Below are 17157 nucleotides of genomic sequence, written 5' to 3'. Positions count from 1 at the left end.
GTCCAGGCTACTGTGAGAGCGTCTACTGCCTCCGCTTTTCGGATCTCTTGTTTTTGATACGTATCTCGGAAATTGATGGTTCAGTCAAGATGCCATTAGATCTATTTGAGGACATTCCCATCGTTGAACTAGGGCTTGAAATACCTCTGCATATAGCGCCCACTCTCGGGTGAATGTCCTGTCGGCTGAGAGTTCGCCTCCAGTTGTCCACTCCTGGGATGAACACTGCTGATAGGATCACCTGTTGTCTTTCGGTCCAAGATAGGATCAGAGTGGCCTCTCACATCGCCATGTTAATATAGGCGACTGCTGTTGCGTTGTCTGACTGTACCCATACTAGTTTAAAAAGATGATGTGCCGCCTCCAGCAATGCGTTGTAAATTGCTCAGCCCATTTATGGGTAACCTGCTTCCTTGGGTTGATAACCACCCCTGAAAGTGATAGTTTAGGATTACTGCGCCCCATCCTCTGAGGTTGGCACCGGTCATTAGAATGATCCAATCCCAGATTCCAAATCTACAACCCCGCAGTTAGATTGTTGGTCTGGAGCCACCATAGGAGAGAGAACCAGGTTTGAGGCGACAATTGACCGTCTGATGTATGTGTAGGTGAGATCCTGACCATTGATATAGCGGGTCTAGTTAAAATGGCCTGGAGTGGAAACACCTGAGTTGTAGTGCTTTGAAGGCATCCATCATCTTCCCTAACAGTTGAATGCAAAGGTGTAAGGAAACCTTCTTCCATTTGAGAACCAAATCTGACCATTTCACAAATGTGTGCTTTGACCATCAGCAGAAACACACACACACACACACACACACACACACACACACACACACACACCTTCTTTGTATCTAGTATTTAACACAGAAATTGAAGTATTTGGGATGGAATCAGATTGGATTTGTTGAAATTGATTATTCGTGGCAAATCAGAGTCTGATACGTGAGTAAATTAAGAGATCATCTAGGAAGGGGACTATGGAAACCCCCCGCGATCGTACGTGTGCCACCATCACTGACATGGCTTTGGTGAAAACACGATGACGATGCGAACGGCCGCACCCGAAACTGATAATGATCCTGTAAAATTGCAAACCTTAAAAACTGTACTACAAAAAGATTGGAGTAAAACCCTCGCCCTCTCTGTAGTACCGGAACCGGTAACAAAACTCCTGACTGGAGGAGGGACTGGATCGATTCTTGTAACGCTGCTGTCCTGTCCGGAGGTACTGGTAGACCAGTTGTAAAGATCTGATTTAGCGGAGAAACTGACAAATCTGTTTTGTAACCGTGTGAAACTAACTGGTGAATCCAGGAATCTGGAGGTCTGCCTCCAGACCTGTTGAAACGACTGCAGATGAGCCCCCACCTGTGGAGCCCACAGGTGGGTTGGAAGACAGTCATGCCACCTTCTCTGTAGGCTTGGCCTCTGGATGGTGCACTGTCGCTTGAGGGGTGACCTCTACCTATGCCACTCTAGATGGTTGGTGGAACTATATGTTCGCCTGGTGGGATGTGCTGCTGAAGGTAAAAATGTGGACTTACCCCCTGTAGCTTGGGAGATCATTTTTTCCAAATGTGGACTAAAGAGGATGTCCCCTGTGAATGGTAGAGCCTTGACAGCCTGTTTGGAATCCGTATGCTAAGAGCGCAGCCAAAGCGTCCTGCAAGCTGCCACAGCAGAAGTGGAAATCTTAGAACAGACCTGACTTGTGTCCTTAGCGGCTATTTCCAAATACCTTCCTGACTTGTGTATGTGTTTTGCCAATACACAAAGGTCTGCTCTGAGTACCGGAGTACAATCCCTCTACCAGCTGTTCCGCCCATTTACCAACAGCTCTATTCACCCAAGCACTTACAAGTGTTGGTCTGAGCTGTGCACCTGCGGCAGTATACATAGACTTTAAGGTTGTTTCTTACTTACGATCCTTAAGTGAATTCGCCCCTGGAACAGGGAGGGTTATCTTTTTGGATAATCTGGATACTGATGCATCTACCGTAGAAGGTGTCTCCCATTTTTCCATTATAGAAGACTGAAAAGGGTAAAGGGAACAACATTTTTGGGGGACTTAAACGCTTGTATGGCTGTTTCCATGCGGTGGCCAGGTGGTTATCCATCTGTGGCGAGAAAGTAAAAACCACTGATGATGTTTGTTGCTCACCAAACAAGTCATATTCCTGAGGTGCAGAAACTTGTTTCTCTGGGAAAGTCGGTATCTGTCTCACTGCAGTAATCAATGCACTGACACCCTGATTACTGGTGTCAGGTTCCTGTGGAAGGTCGTCCAAGGATTCTTCCCATTCACCTTCCTCATCCGATTGAAGTACAGTCAGTGGACGCTTGTGTCTGAGGGAAGTAACTGTAGCAAGTTTTTTTTGTAGAACCCATAAAAGTTACCAATTCCTCAACTGGCACAGCCAGACCCATAGCCCAGGCTGGTCTGTCTTACGAGAGACTGCTGCAGTTCAAGACTCACACCTAGATGATCTCCTGTCTGACTGTGTAAATTTAGTATTACACGTAATACAATTAAACAGCTGCTGAGAAGCTTTAGTGTTTGTCTTGCCAGTCATATTTGAACACACTCACACAGCATTACAGTAAGAGTGAGAAGAATTAGAGACAAGAAGGTGATGTGGTAATAAAGGAGGAGAATAACACAACACCCCCTCTACTGGATTCCAAGTCAACCACCAACCAATGTCACAACCCAGTGCACTTACAGCCCTTCAGCTGAATGTTCGCTGAAATTGTTCACATGTGGCAGGCGAATCCAATTCAACTGCAACCTTGTGGAAGCAGTGCTGGTCTCTAGTAACAAGTTGTCCGTCCTCAATCTGTTTGAAAAGAGAGGGACAGGACATGTGACACAGAGAGAGAGAATATAAATGTAGCCTCATCAGGAGTGCTGGACTGTATACTAAATGTAGTCTCCACCCCCTTTCCTCAAGTTCAGCCGGTGCCAAGAAATTAAAATGGCCACTCCTATCTATAACAGTAGTCACCAAAGCCATATATAATCGAGAATCCAGCCTGAAGCTGAGTGGCATGGCCAGTCAATGCAAGCCTGGTCCCTCTCCAGCCCGCCGCCGCACATGACCGGCCGTGTAAAGCCGATGCGGCTGGTGGGTTCTTTGATCCACCGCTGCTGGTGAAAACAGCGGCGGTTAAGGTATACAAACCGGCACAGCCGCAGTACCAGAAGGGGGACCGCGATTGCTGTAAAGCCACTGCGGCTGGCAGGTCCTTTGATCCACCGCCGCTATTAAAAACATCGGTGGTGACTGAATAGAAGCCGGCGGTGCCACTGCAACAGTTTTGGGGGGGCCAAAATTAAGATCAAGAAAGAGGGGGGAGACAGTACATACTCTCCAGATAATGCTGCTGCCGGGCTACACAGTGTAGATGGGCTGTCAGCTCATTTAGTGAGGAGCTGCAGGCTACTGATGCTGGTGCAGTGGCGGATCTAGACTTAACTTTTAGGGGGGCGGTTTAAAAATGATGACTCCTCCCCTTAATCATAGCTTCTCCCACTTAGAAATGCCCCTCGTTCGCTTCTAAAATTTCCTATTGTTGCCAGTTAGTGGAGAGAACCCTGCGCACTGGTGATACAGACTGGCGAATTGCCATTCCTGCATGCATCTGCACAATCATGCAGCCCAGATTTGGGCTACCAGTCCACTTTTAGAGAGGGGGAAAAAAAGTGAAATAAATTTACTTTAGCAGTTAAAAATGCTTTATATAAATACTAATTTATTTTAATAGATCCTGTGATGGCATAAGTAATAGGACAACAATGGTACACATTATAGCACACAGTATGAGCTGAAATTCACATTATACCACACAGAATGAGTTGAAATTCACATTGTAGCACACTGAATGAGCTGAAATTCACATTGTAGCACACTGAATGAGCTGAAATTCACATTGTAGCACACTGAATGAGTCGAAATTCACATTATTGCACACTGAATGAGTCGAAATTCACATTGTAGCACACTGAATGAGCTGAAATTCACATTGTAGCACACTGAATGAGCTGAAATTCACATTGTAGCACACTGAATGAGTCGAAATTCACATTATTGCACACTGAATGAGTCGAAATTCACATTGTAGCACACTGTATGAGCCGAAATTCACATTACAGCACACAGAATGAGCCGAAATTCACATCATGCCATGGAATGAGATAGCAGGGACATAGGGACAGGGTGAGTGATAAAGGGATAGGGAAAGTGACAGAGTGACAGGGAAAGTAGACAGCTCACCTACATACAACGAGGCAATTACAGATTTTAGCTCCTCTATCCGTGCCCGCTCCTCCGCTGCTGTAAAAATGGCGCCAGCCTGCCCCTGAATGAATCCTCTGCATCCACAAATGCCTACTGCGCATGACAGTGTTTGTCATTGCGCAGAGGCATCATATCACTGAGGAGGAGCCGGAGCGGCTGAGACAGGGTATCTATGCTCCCTTCGTGATCAGGACTTGGAAGGTCCTCTCCATGAAGGGAAAATAGATGCTACCGCTGGGACTGGGGAGGGGAGCCGGGCGCGGCGGAGAAGACAGTGATTAACACACTGCTTGCTCCGGCCTCCGGCCCCCTGCACTTACTATTCTCTCCCTCACTTAGACTTTCAGCGGCGGTGGGCGCGGCAGCTGTGTTAGTGCTGCCGCAGCTCGCAGGTGCTGCTCATCGCGGTAACCGGACCCGCCGCAATATGTGTAGGGGGGGCGTTCGCCCTTTTCGCCCCTGTCTGTATCTGCCACTGTGCTGGTGGGACAGGGCTTTTGTATAGACGTCCTGGACACCACTCCTGACTGTTCGTCAGAGTGCCTCAGATATGGATCCCAACTTTTTAAGAAGTGGGGAAGGGTGCAAAATTATATTACAAGGTAGAAAAAAGGAAGAAAAATTAAATAATAAATTTAAGGAATCTCTGCAGCCCAGTCCAGTGTGACCAGCTCCCTTGGGCACATTTTTCTAACTGGTGGATGATGGGTAGAAGAGGGGGATAAGCTTCACACTTCTAAATTTTCATGTGCCAGCTCCCACTAACCATGCCGCTATATTCCAGTGTAATCCTTCCAGTGTCCCCTAGTGGATGACAGGGCAATAATGTGATTCATACAGTAGGGCAGGGGTGGCCAAACAGTCGATCGCGGACTTGCGACCAGACGATCGCGATCCGCTGCCCATTCACACGAGGCAAGGAGAGCGCAGCGCGCGCCTCTCCTGCCTGCCGTCCTGCCCCTCAGTCTGGTCTCTGGTAGTGACGGCGTAGTGTATAGCTCAAATCAGGTGCCGGTTCGTTAGCCAATCAGAGCTCGTAGACCGGCGCCTGATTTGAGATATACACGCTGCCGTCACCGCCGGAGACCAGACTGAGAGGTAGGGTGGCAGGCAGGAGAGGCGCGCGCTGCGCTCTCCACACAGCAGCAAAACAGTGAGCAGCACAGTGGGGGCACATCTGGCACTGTGGGGGCATATCTGTATCTGGCACTGTGGGGTCATATGTGACACTGTGGGGGCATATCTAGCACTGTGGGCACATGGCACTGTGGGGTCATATCTATGTCTAGCACTGTGGGCACATGGCACTGTGGGGTCATATCTGTATCTGGCACTGTGGGGTCATGTCTAGCACTGTGGGCACATGGCACTGTGGGGTCATATCTGTATCTGGCACTGTGGGGTCATATGTGGCACTGTGGGGGCATGTCTAGCACTGTGGGCACATGGCACTGTGGGGTCATATCTGTGTCTGGCACTGTAGGGTCATATCTGGCACTATGGGGGCATATCTGGCACTGTGGGCGCATGGCACTGTGGTGGCATATCTGTATCTGGCACTGTGGGGGCGTATCTAGCACTAGGCACATGGCACTGTGGGGTCATATCTGTATCTGGCACCGTGGGGTCATATGTGGCACTGTGGGGGCATATCTGGCACTGTGAGCACATGGCACTGTGGGGGCATATCTGTATCTGGCACTGAGGGGTCATATGTGGCACTGTGGGGCATATGTATATCTGGCACTGTGGGGGCATATGTGTTTGAGGTTTTTACCTGTGGGGGCCAGTGTGTTATTTCGTGCGAGACAGTCATTACACTCTGTGCAGCAAGGCTACGTCCCTTTTTTTTGTTATGCCATGCCCCTTTTTTTTGGGTGTAGATCCGTGGTGCTTCCTGGACACGTCTGCTCGCTGTGGATCATTCAGCTCAGTAGCGGTTGCTCATTGTGCTGACCTGGCACTTGGTAAGTATAATCTCCGCTCTGATGCTTGTCTCATGCAGCTGGAGAGTGTTGTCCGGTTGCTTCCTGGACACGTCCGCCCGCTCCCAACATGACTCTCTCCAGGAGGGACAAAATACTCTGCTTCTGGACTTTCTCTTAATGTATCCTTTTATAATTGTGTCCATACTACAGACTGTTATTTAAGATTACAATGACAGACTTTCAGTGGAGTCCATTCCTTTAAAAGCTTCTAACCAAACTGTCAATTTTATTATACAGGTTGAGTATCCCATATCCAAATATTCCGAAATACGGAATATTCCGAAATACAGAATTTTTTGAGAGAGACTGAGATAGTGAAACCTTTGTTTTCTGATGGCTCTATATACACAAACTTTGTTTAATACACAAAGTTATAACAAATATTTTATTAGATGACCTTCAGGCTGTGTGTATAAGGTGTATATCAAACATAAATGAATTGTGTGACTGTACACACACTTAGTTTTAATAACTTTGTGCATTAAACAATTTGCTAAAATGACCTTCAGGCTGTGTGTATAAGGTGTATATGAAACAAAAATGCATTCTGTGCTTAGACTTGGGTCCCATTGCCATGGTATCTCATTATGGGATGCAATTATTCCAAAATATGGAAAAATCCGATATCCAAATTACTTCTGGTCCCAAGCATTTTGGATATGGGATACTCAACCTGTATAAGGTTCTCTAATGCTTTTTATGCTTAATTGTATTTCTCTAATGTCCTAGTGGATACTGGGGAACTGTACTTTAGTATCATGGGGCATAGATCGGGTCCACTGGAGCCTGGCACTTTAAAACCTTTAGTGTGTATGTGTGTGCTGGCTCCTCCCCTCTATGCCCCTCCTACCAGACTCTGTTTAGAAAAATGTGCCCAGGAGACGGGTGCATTCCTCTGGAGCTCCAGAAAGTTTTTTTTTTTTTTCCAGGTAGTACTGGTTGGCAACCAGTCTACCTGCTTCGTGGGACTTAGAGGGGGGACCGAACCAACCTCCTGAGGGTTAATGGTTCGTAATCCCTGCTGACAGGACACTGAGCTCCTGAGGTTCTGTTTCACACACCACACTGTGTGTGCCCACACCAGCAGGAAGCCTCCACCCTTTAACAGATGCCGAAGAGTCGCAGGTGCGGTGAGTGTTAACACCGGGGTCCCGGTTAGCGGGTCCCCGGTGCGGTTTGGTGGCATGTCACACGGCAGTTAGTGGCCATGAGCTGCGGTGCCCGCCGCGGACGACACTGGCTAAGAAGAGAGCTATGCTCTACAGGGAGCCCAGCATCTGTCGGTATACATTCTGTTGATTTGTTTTTACATGTTTCAGCTAGTATAATCTAAGAGGGACCACGGCGCTTCTCAGAGAGCGGGACCAGAGGCGGGAAGGCGCCATTTCCTGCAGCTGCGGATCACAAGGCTGCATGCACGCTTCTCTTCCACAGACCCAGGCTATTACAGACTCTGTACTGGTACCTGGGGGTCATAGCAAGGGAGGAGCATATCAGCGGTAGCACTGCTGCACATAGGATAGTGTGATCCACATACTCCGCTATACACTGTGCTGCTGTGTTTGTGTGCTGGTCTCCTTTTTCTCTATATCACTCCAGGGGCTCTCTGGGGTCTGTGTGGGAGTGTTTCAGTGAGTTTTCACTGCATTGTCAATGTGTCCATCATGTCTGCTGACAAACTGATGAGTACTGCTTGTAATTCTACCCCTTCTTCTGAGGTGTCCCTCATGTGTGAACAGTGTTCATTATCCCCAAGGGGAAACGGCTCCCAAGCACCTCACTGGTTGGATACTTTTAAGAGCATCATTCAGAATGTAAATTCAGAACTGGCTGCAGCTAGGAGAGAGAGAGACAGGTGTTGAGACAATCTGTGGATTGTATTGCTAAGGCTGCTGACAACAGAAAGGCTTCTCAGCCTCCTCTGTTGGGCTCTAATAAATGCTCACTTCCACAGGTGCTCCAGTCTGATTCTGATTGGCATGATTTAGATGAAACAGGTGATATAGATGAGGTCAGCTCTCTGTCCCTGGGGGTGGAGGCCCTCATTTATGCTGTAAGGGAAGTTCTTAACATACCTGATGAAGAATTGTACTTTAATGTAAAGCCAAAATCCCCAGCTACATTTCCGGTGTCAAAGGAATTAAACTCCCATGCCAGGTAGGCATGGATGAACCCTGACAAATTCAAAACTCCTCAGCGATTTGTTATCTTCCTTTCCCCTCCCCGCTGAGGACAGGAAGGTATGGGAAAATCCCCCGTCAGTAGATACTTCTGTGTGCTGGTGGCAATATCCCTGAAAGACCCAGCTGCATACCTCCCAACATGACCCTCTCCATAAGGGACAGAATACTCTGCTCCTGGACTTCCCTCTTAATTTATGATTGCCATCACCTGTGCTGAAACACCTTTCTTATTCATTAACCTGTGCAAAACAGGTGCTGTCAATCAAAATTAAGAAAAAAGTCCAGAAGCAGAGCATTGTGTCCCTACTGGAGAGGGTCATGTTGGGAGGTATGCAGCTGACCGTAAAATTGAGACCACTCTCAAAGCAATATATATACGGCAGCGGGTGTAGCACAACGTCCCACGATAGTTTGTGGTTGGATTTCTAGGGCAATGGTCAAATGGTCTGATAACATTATTAATGGTTTTGACTTACTGCCTCAAGATGAGATCATTATGCTGCTGCAACATATACAGGATGCTGCAAACTTTTATGAGCGAAGCTGTCAAAAGAATTGTGTCAGATAAATGGCCGTACTACTGCTATGGCGGTTTCGGGCCACAGGGCTCTGTGGTTGCATCAATGGTCAACGGATGCTGATTCCAAAAGAGGGGTGGAAAATCTTCCCTTTACAGGTGGTGATGCTTTGTTTGGAGACGAGTTGAATAAATGGATTTCTCAGGCAACGGCAGGTAAGTACACCTATCTGCCGTCAGCTCCACCTCCTGCTAGACGCTTTTACTCGCGACCTACCCTGCAGTCCTTTTGTGTGGCAAGATTCAGAGGCAGGGGCCGAGGAGCCTCCAATGCTCCTAGGGGATCTTTTGGTAAGTCCCTAAAAGCTGCAGCTTCGCTGGACCAAACCCTCAGAACCTTTACAACAAAGCCTTCCGCGTGACGGTTGGCCCCATCAACAGGGCGACATTCCGGTAGGTGCTCACCTTCAACACTTCGCCCACTTGTGGGAACAATCCTGCCGGGATCCTTGGGTGAGGGACCTTGTTTTTCACGGATACCGGCTGGAATTTCAAACACTTTCTCCTCACAGATTTTTCAGGTCAAGCTTACCAGCTTTACCCGCAGCAAAAGTTACCTTGCAAGAAGCCATTCAGAAACTTTTACAGATGGGAGTCGTGGTTCCAGTACCTCCTCTGTTATGCAACAGAGGGTTTTGCTCCAGTCTTTTTGTTGTGCCAAAACCGGACAGTTCGGTGAGGCCCATCTTGAATCTGAAGGTTTTGAACCCTTATCGACGGATGCAAGCCTCCAGGGTTGGGGGGCTGTGACGCAAGGGGCCCAGTTCCAGGGGAGGTGGTCGAATGAGGAATTGGCACTACTGATAAATATCCTGGAACTCGGGTCAATTAACAATGCTCTTCTTCAAGCATCCTGTCTCCTCCGGGATCAAGCTATCCAAGTTCAGTCGAACAATGCCACTGTGGTGGCATACATAAACCGACACGGGGAAACAAGAAGCAAGGCAGCAATGTGAGAGGTGTCAAAAATACTCCTCTGGGCGGAGGCCAACGCAAGGGCCATCTTGGTCATATTCATTCCCAGAGTGGACAACTGGGAGGCGTATTTCCTCAGCAGGCACGAGCTCTATCCGGGGGAATGGGGCCTTCATCCTCCGATGTTTCATCAATTAATTTGCCGGTGGGGGTGTCCACAGATAGATCTGATGGCTTTTCGCCTGAACAATAAGCTACGTCGTTACTGGTCCAGAACGAGGGATCTGCAGGCGGCAGCAGTGGACGCGCTGACGTCTCCTTGGAGTTACTAGTTGGTTTACCTGTTTCCTCCAATCCCGCTCATTCCAAGGGTTCTATAAAGACTCAATGGAAAAGCGTTCAAGCAATTCTAATTGCTCCGGATTGGCCTAAACGGGCCTGGTACATAGACCTCCAGACCATGTCTTTGGAGGAACCCTGGCCTCTGCCGCTTCAACAAGATCTCCAGAAAGGGCCATTCGTCTATCCAGACTTATAGCGGCTACGCTTGACAGCTTGGAAGTTCAGAGGGAAATTTTACCCAGAAAGGGCCTTTCCACTATGGTACAGGCTCGGAAGACTGTTCCGTCTAAACACTAACACCGTATCTGGAAGAAATATATTTCTTGGTGTGAGGGTAGAACGGTTTCTCCCGTGGAATTTCGAATTGGTTGTTTTCTGCTTTTCCTGCAAGCAGGTGTGGATATGGGCCTACAATTTGGGCTCCATCAAAGTACAGATTTCGGCGCTCTCTAGTTTCTTTCAGAAACAACTTGCGTTGTTGCCGGAGGTGCACTTTCCTGAAAGGGGTTCTTCATCTACAACCGCCTCTCGTCCCTCCCACGGCTCTGTGGGATCTCAATGTGGATTTGTCCTTTTCTTCAATCGGACTGGTTTGAACCTTTACAAAAGGTGGAATTGAAGTTCCTCACTTGGAAGGCTGTCATGTTGCTGGCATTTGCGTCTGCATGGTGTGTCTCTGAATTGGAGGCCTTATCCTGTAAGAGCCCGTACTTGATTTTTCATGAGGGTAGGGCTGAACTCAGAACCCGTCCTCAATTTTTCTCTATCGTCCTAGTGGATGCTGGGGTTCCTGAAAGGACCATGGGGAATAGCGGCTCCGCAGGAGACAGGGCACAAAAGTAAAGCTTTCCGATCAGGTGGTGTGCACTGGCTCCTCCCCCTATGACCCTCCTCCAAGCCAGTTAGATTTTTGTGCCCGGCCGAGAAGGGTGCAATCTAGGTGGCTCTCCTAAAGAGCTGCTTAGAAAAAGTTTAGCTTAGGTTTTTTATTTTACAGTGAGTCCTGCTGGCAACAGGATCACTGCAACGAGGGACTGAGGGGAGAAGAAGTGAACTCACCTGCGTGCAGGATGGATTGGCTTCTTGGCTACTGGACATCAGCTCCAGAGGGACGATCACAGGTACAGCCTGGATGGTCACCGGAGCCGCGCCGCCGGCCCCCTTGCAGATGCTGAAGTCAGAAGAGGTCCAAAATCGGCGGCTGAAGACTCCTGCAGTCTTCTAAAGGTAGCGCACAGCACTGCAACTGTGCGCCATTTTCCTCTCAGCACACTTCACACGCAGTCACTGAGGGTGCAGGGCGCTGGGGGGGGGGCGCCCTGGGAGGCAAATGTAACCTATATAAAGGCTAAAAATACCTCACATATAGCCCCCAGAGGCTATATGGAGATATTTAACCCCTGCCTGGATTCACTAAATAGCGGGAGACGAGCCCGCCAAAAAAGGGGCGGGGCCTATCTCCTCAGCACACGGCGCCATTTCCTCTCACAGCTCCGCTGGTCAGGACGGCTCCCAGGTCTCTCCCCTGCACTGCACTACAGAAACAGGGTAAAACAGAGAGGGGGGGCAAATTTATGGCGATATTTTTATATATATAAAGCAGCTATAAGGGAGCACTTATTATAAGGCTATCCCTGTTATATATAGCGCTTTTGGTGTGTGCTGGCAAACTCTCCCTCTGTCTCCCCAAAGGGCTAGTGGGTCCTGTCTTCGTTAGGAGCATTCCCTGTGTGTCTGCTGTGTGTCGGTACGTGTGTGTCGACATGTATGAGGACGATATTGGTGTGGAGGCGGAGCAATTGCCAAATATGAGGATGTCACCCCCTAGGGAGTCGACACCAGAATGGATGCCTTTATTTATGGAACTACGGGATAGTGTCAACACGCTAAAGCAGTCGTTTGACGACATGAGACGGTCGGACAATCAATTAGTGCCTGTCCAGGCGACTCAAACACCGTCAGGGGCTGTAAAACGCCCTTTGCCTCAGTCGGTCGACACAGACCCAGACACAGGCACTGACTCCAGTGGTGACGGTGACGAATCAACCGTATTTTCCAGTAGGGCCACACGTTATATGATTTTGGCAATGAAGGAGGCGTTACATTTAGCTGATACTACAGGTACCACTAAACAGGGTATTATGTGGGGTGTGAAAAAACTACCTATAGTTTTTCCTGAATCAGAAGAATTAAATGACGTGTGTAATGAAGCGTGGGTTGCTCCTGATAAAAAGCTGATAATTTCAAAGAAATTATTGGCATTATACCCTTTCCCGCCAGAGGTTAGGGAGCGCTGGGAAACATCTCCTAGGGTGGACAAGGCGCTAACACGCTTATCTAAACAAGTGGCGTTACCCTCTCCTGAGACGGCCGCACTTAAAGATCCATCAGATAGGAGGATGGAAAATATCCAAAAAAGTATATACACACATGCAGGTGTTATACTACGACCAGCTATAGCGACTGCCTGGATGTGCAGTGCTGGGGTAGTTTGGTCAGAGTCCCTGATTGAAAATATTGATACCCTGGACAGGGACAATATTTTACTGTCGTTAGAACAAATAAAGGATGCATTTCTTTATATGCGTGATGCACAGAGGGATATCTGCACACTGGCATCACGGGTAAGTGCTATGTCCATTTCGGCCAGAAGAGCTTTATGGACGCGACAGTGGACAGGCGATGCGGATTCAAAACGGCATATGGAAGTTTTGCCGTATAAAGGGGAGGAGTTATTTGGAGTCGGTCTATCAGATTTGGTGGCCACGGCTACAGCCGGGAAATCCACCTTTCTACCTCAAGTCACTCCCCAACAGAAAAAGGCACCGACTTTTCAACCGCAGCCCTTTCGTTCCTTTAAAAATAAGAGAGCAAAGGGCTATTCATATCTGCCACGAGGCAGAGGTCGAGGGAAGAGACAGCAACAGGCAGCTCCTTCCCAGGAACAGAAGCCCTCCCCGGCTTCTACAAAAGCCTCAGCATGACGCTGGGGCTTCTCAAGCGGACTCGGGGACGGTGGGCGGTCGTCTCAAAAATTACAGCGCGCAGTGGGCTCACTCGCAAGTAGATCCCTGGATCCTGCAGATAATATCTCAGGGGTACAGGTTGGAATTAGAGACAGATCCACCTCGCCGTTTCCTGAAGTCTGCTTTACCAACGTCCCCCTCCGAAAGGGAGACGGTTTTGGAAGCCATTCACAAGCTGTACTCTCAGCAGGTGATAGTCAAGGTACCTCTTCTACAACAAGGGAAGGGGTATTATTCCACTCTTTTTGTGGTACCGAAGCCGGATGGCTCGGTAAGGCCTATTCTAAATCTGAAGTCCTTGAACCTGTACATAAAGAAGTTCAAGTTCAAAATGGAGTCACTCAGAGCAGTGATAGCGAACCTGGAAGAGGGGGATTTTATGGTATCCTTGGACATCAAGGATGCGTATCTCCACGTTCCAATTTACCCCTCACACCAGGGGTACCTCAGGTTCGTTGTACAAAACTGTCACTATCAGTTTCAGACGCTGCCGTTCGGATTGTCCACGGCACCTCGGGTCTTTACAAAGGTAATGGCCGAGATGATGATTCTTCTTCGAAGAAAAGGCATATTAATTATCCCATACTTGGACGATCTCCTAATAAGAGCAAGGTCCAGAGAACAGCTAGAGATGGGATTAGCACTGTCTCAAGAAGTGCTAAAACAGCACGGGTGGATTCTGAATATTCCAAAATCCCAGTTAATGCCGACAACTCGTCTGCTGTTCCTAGGGATGATTCTGGACACGGTTCAGAAAAAGGTTTTTCTCCCGGAGGAAAAAGCCAAGGAGTTATCCGAGCTTGTCAGGAACCTCCTAAAACCAGGAAAGGTGTCTGTACATCAATGCACAAGAGTCCTGGGAAAAATGGTGGCTTCTTACGAAGCAATTCCATTCGGCAGATTCCACGCAAGAATTTTCCAAAGGGATCTGTTGGACAAATGGTCAGGGTCGCATCTTCAGATGCACCTGCGGATAACCCTGTCTCCAAGGACAAGGGTGTCTCTTCTGTGGTGGTTGCAGAGTGCTCATCTATTGGAGGGCCGCAGATTCGGCATACAGGATTGGATCCTGGTGACCACGGACGCCAGCCTGAGAGGCTGGGGAGCAGTCACACAAGGAAGAAACTTCCAGGGAGTATGGACGAGCCTGGAAACGTCTCTTCACATAAACATTCTGGAACTAAGAGCAATCTACAATGCTCTAAGCCAGGCAGAACCTCTGCTTCAGGGAAAACCGGTGTTGATCCAGTCGGACAACATCACGGCAGTCGCCCATGTGAACAGACAGGGCGGCACAAGAAGCAGGAGTGCAATGGCAGAAGCTGCAAGGATTCTTCGCTGGGCAGAGAATCATGTGATAGCACTGTCAGCAGTGTTCATCCCGGGAGTGGACAACTGGGAAGCAGACTTCCTCAGCAGACACGATCTTCACCCGGGAGAGTGGGGACTTCATCCAGAAGTCTTCCACATGCTGGTAACCCGTTGGGAAAGACCAATGGTGGACATGATGGCGTCTCGCCTCAACAAAAAACTGGACAGGTATTGCGCCAGGTCAAGAGATCCGCAGGCAATAGCTGTGGACGCGCTGGTAACGCCTTGGGTGTACCAGTCGGTGTATGTGTTTCCTCCTCTGCCTCTCATACCAAAAGTATTGAGAATTATACGGCAAAGAGGCGTAAGAACGATACTAGTGGTTCCGGATTGGCCAAGAAGGACTTGGTACCCGGAACTTCAAGAGATGATCACGGAAGATCCGTGGCCTCTACCTCTAAGGAGGGACTTGCTTCAGCAGGGTCCCTGTCTGTTTCAAGACTTACCGCGGCTGCGTTTGACGGCATGGCGGTTGAACGCCGGATCCTAAAGGAAAAAGGCATGCCGGAAGAAGTCATTCCTACTTTGATTAAAGCAAGGAAGGAAGTAACCGTGCAACACTATCACCGCATTTGGCGAAGATATGTTGCGTGGTGCGAGGATCGGAGTGCTCCGACGGAGGAATTTCAACTGGGTCGATTCCTACATTTCCTGCAATCAGGATTGTCTATGGGTCTCAAATTGGGATCTATTAAGGTTCAAATTTCGGCCCTGTCGATTTTCTTTCAAAAAGAATTGGCTTCAGTTCCTGAAGTCCAGACTTTTGTTAAGGGAGTGCTGCATATACAGCCTCCTGTGGTGCCTCCAGTGGCACCGTGGGATCTCAATGTGGTTTTGGAATTTCTAAAATCTCATTGGTTTGAACCACTAAAAAAGGTGGATTTAAAATATCTCACATGGAAAGTGACCATGTTACTAGCCCTGGCTTCGGCCAGGAGAGTGTCAGAACTGGCAGCTTTATCTTACAAAAGCCCATATCTGATTTTCCATTCGGACAGGGCAGACCTGCGGACTCGTCCGCATTTTCTCCCTAAGGTGGTGTCAGCATTTCATCTGAACCAGCCTATTGTAGTGCCTGCGGCTACAAGTGACTTGGAGGACTCCAAGTTACTGGACGTTGTCAGAGCATTAAAAATATATATTGCAAGGACAGCTGGAGTCAGAAAATCTGACTCGTTGTTTATATTGTATGCACCCAACAAGATGGGTGCTCCTGCGTCTAAGCAGACGATTGCTCGTTGGATCTGTAGCACAATCCAACTTGCACATTCTGTGGCAGGCCTGCCACAGCCTAAATCTGTAAAGGCCCACTCCACAAGGAAGGTGGGCTCATCTTGGGCGGCTGCCCGAGGGGTCTCGGCATTACAACTTTGCCGAGCAGCTACGTGGTCAGGGGAGAACACGTTTGTAAAATTTTACAAATTTGATACTCTGGCTAAGGAGGACCTGGAGTTCTCTCATTCGGTGCTGCAGAGTCATCCGCACTCTCCCGCCCGTTTGGGAGCTTTGGTATAATCCCCATGGTCCTTTCAGGAACCCCAGCATCCACTAGGACGATAGAGAAAATAAGAATTTACTTACCGATAATTCTATTTCTCGGAGTCCGTAGTGGATGCTGGGCGCCCATCCCAAGTGCGGATTATCTGCAATAATTGTACATAGTTATTGTTAACTAATTCGGGTTATTGTTTAGGAAGCCATCTTTCAGAGGCTCCTCTGTTATCATACTGTTAACTGGGTTTGATCACAAGTTGTACGGTGTGATTGGTGTGGCTGGTATGAGTCTTACCCGGGATTCAAAATTCCTCCCTTATTGTGTACGCTCGTCCGGGCACAGTACCTAACTGGCTTGGAGGAGGGTCATAGGGGGAGGAGCCAGTGCACACCACCTGATCGGAAAGCTTTACTTTTGTGCCCTGTCTCCTGCGGAGCCGCTATTCCCCATGGTCCTTTCAGGAACCCCAGCATCCACTACGGACTCCGAGAAATAGAATTATCGGTAAGTAAATTCTTATTTTTCCTAAGGTGGTTTTGGCTTTCCATGTGAATCAGCCTATTGTGGTTCCAGTGTTGGCTGACGCTTCTGTGGGCACAGAGTCCTTGGGTGTGGTGAGGGCTCCGAGGATTTGTCAGGAGGACGGCTCGTTATCGGAAATCTGACTCACTGTTTGTCCTTTTATGATGCCACCAAGATTGGTTGGGAGGTTTCTAAGCAATCTATTGTTCGCCGGCTCTGGTTGATTATTCAGCAGGCCTATATTTCGGCAGCTCTGCCTTTGCCGACGTCTCTTCAGGCCCACTCGATGAGGTCGGTGGGTTCCTCCTGGGTGGCTGCTTGGGATGTCTTGGCCTTGCACTTGTCCCGGCTGTGTGGCAACAGTTCGCTGTAAGGTGGGCACGGCAACTGGGATCGGCCGTGAATGGATGGCAGCAGGATTCCTCAGTGCGGCGCCG

General features: G+C 48.7%; 1 protein-coding gene across 6 annotated transcripts in view; it reads left to right on the top strand.

The window, feature by feature from the left end:
- PHTF2 (putative homeodomain transcription factor 2) overlaps nt 1-17157 on the top strand; it is a 325987-nt gene that overhangs the window by 79678 nt on the left and 229152 nt on the right. The window contains exon 2 of one of the 6 annotated variants that reach the window (XM_063926969.1): nt 6185-6268. The exons of the other annotated variants lie outside the window; for them this stretch is intronic. The gene's annotated coding sequence lies outside the window, so the exon portion shown is untranslated. The remainder of the gene's footprint in view (nt 1-6184; nt 6269-17157) is intronic. 6 annotated transcript variants of the gene reach the window in all.

The sequence above is a fragment of the Pseudophryne corroboree genome, chromosome 6 (assembly GCF_028390025.1).
Source record: "Pseudophryne corroboree isolate aPseCor3 chromosome 6, aPseCor3.hap2, whole genome shotgun sequence".
In the NCBI taxonomy this organism is placed as follows: domain Eukaryota; kingdom Metazoa; phylum Chordata; class Amphibia; order Anura; family Myobatrachidae; genus Pseudophryne; species Pseudophryne corroboree.
Note: the sequence above shows the minus strand (reverse complement) of the source record. Positions and strands in the feature narration are given on the sequence as shown.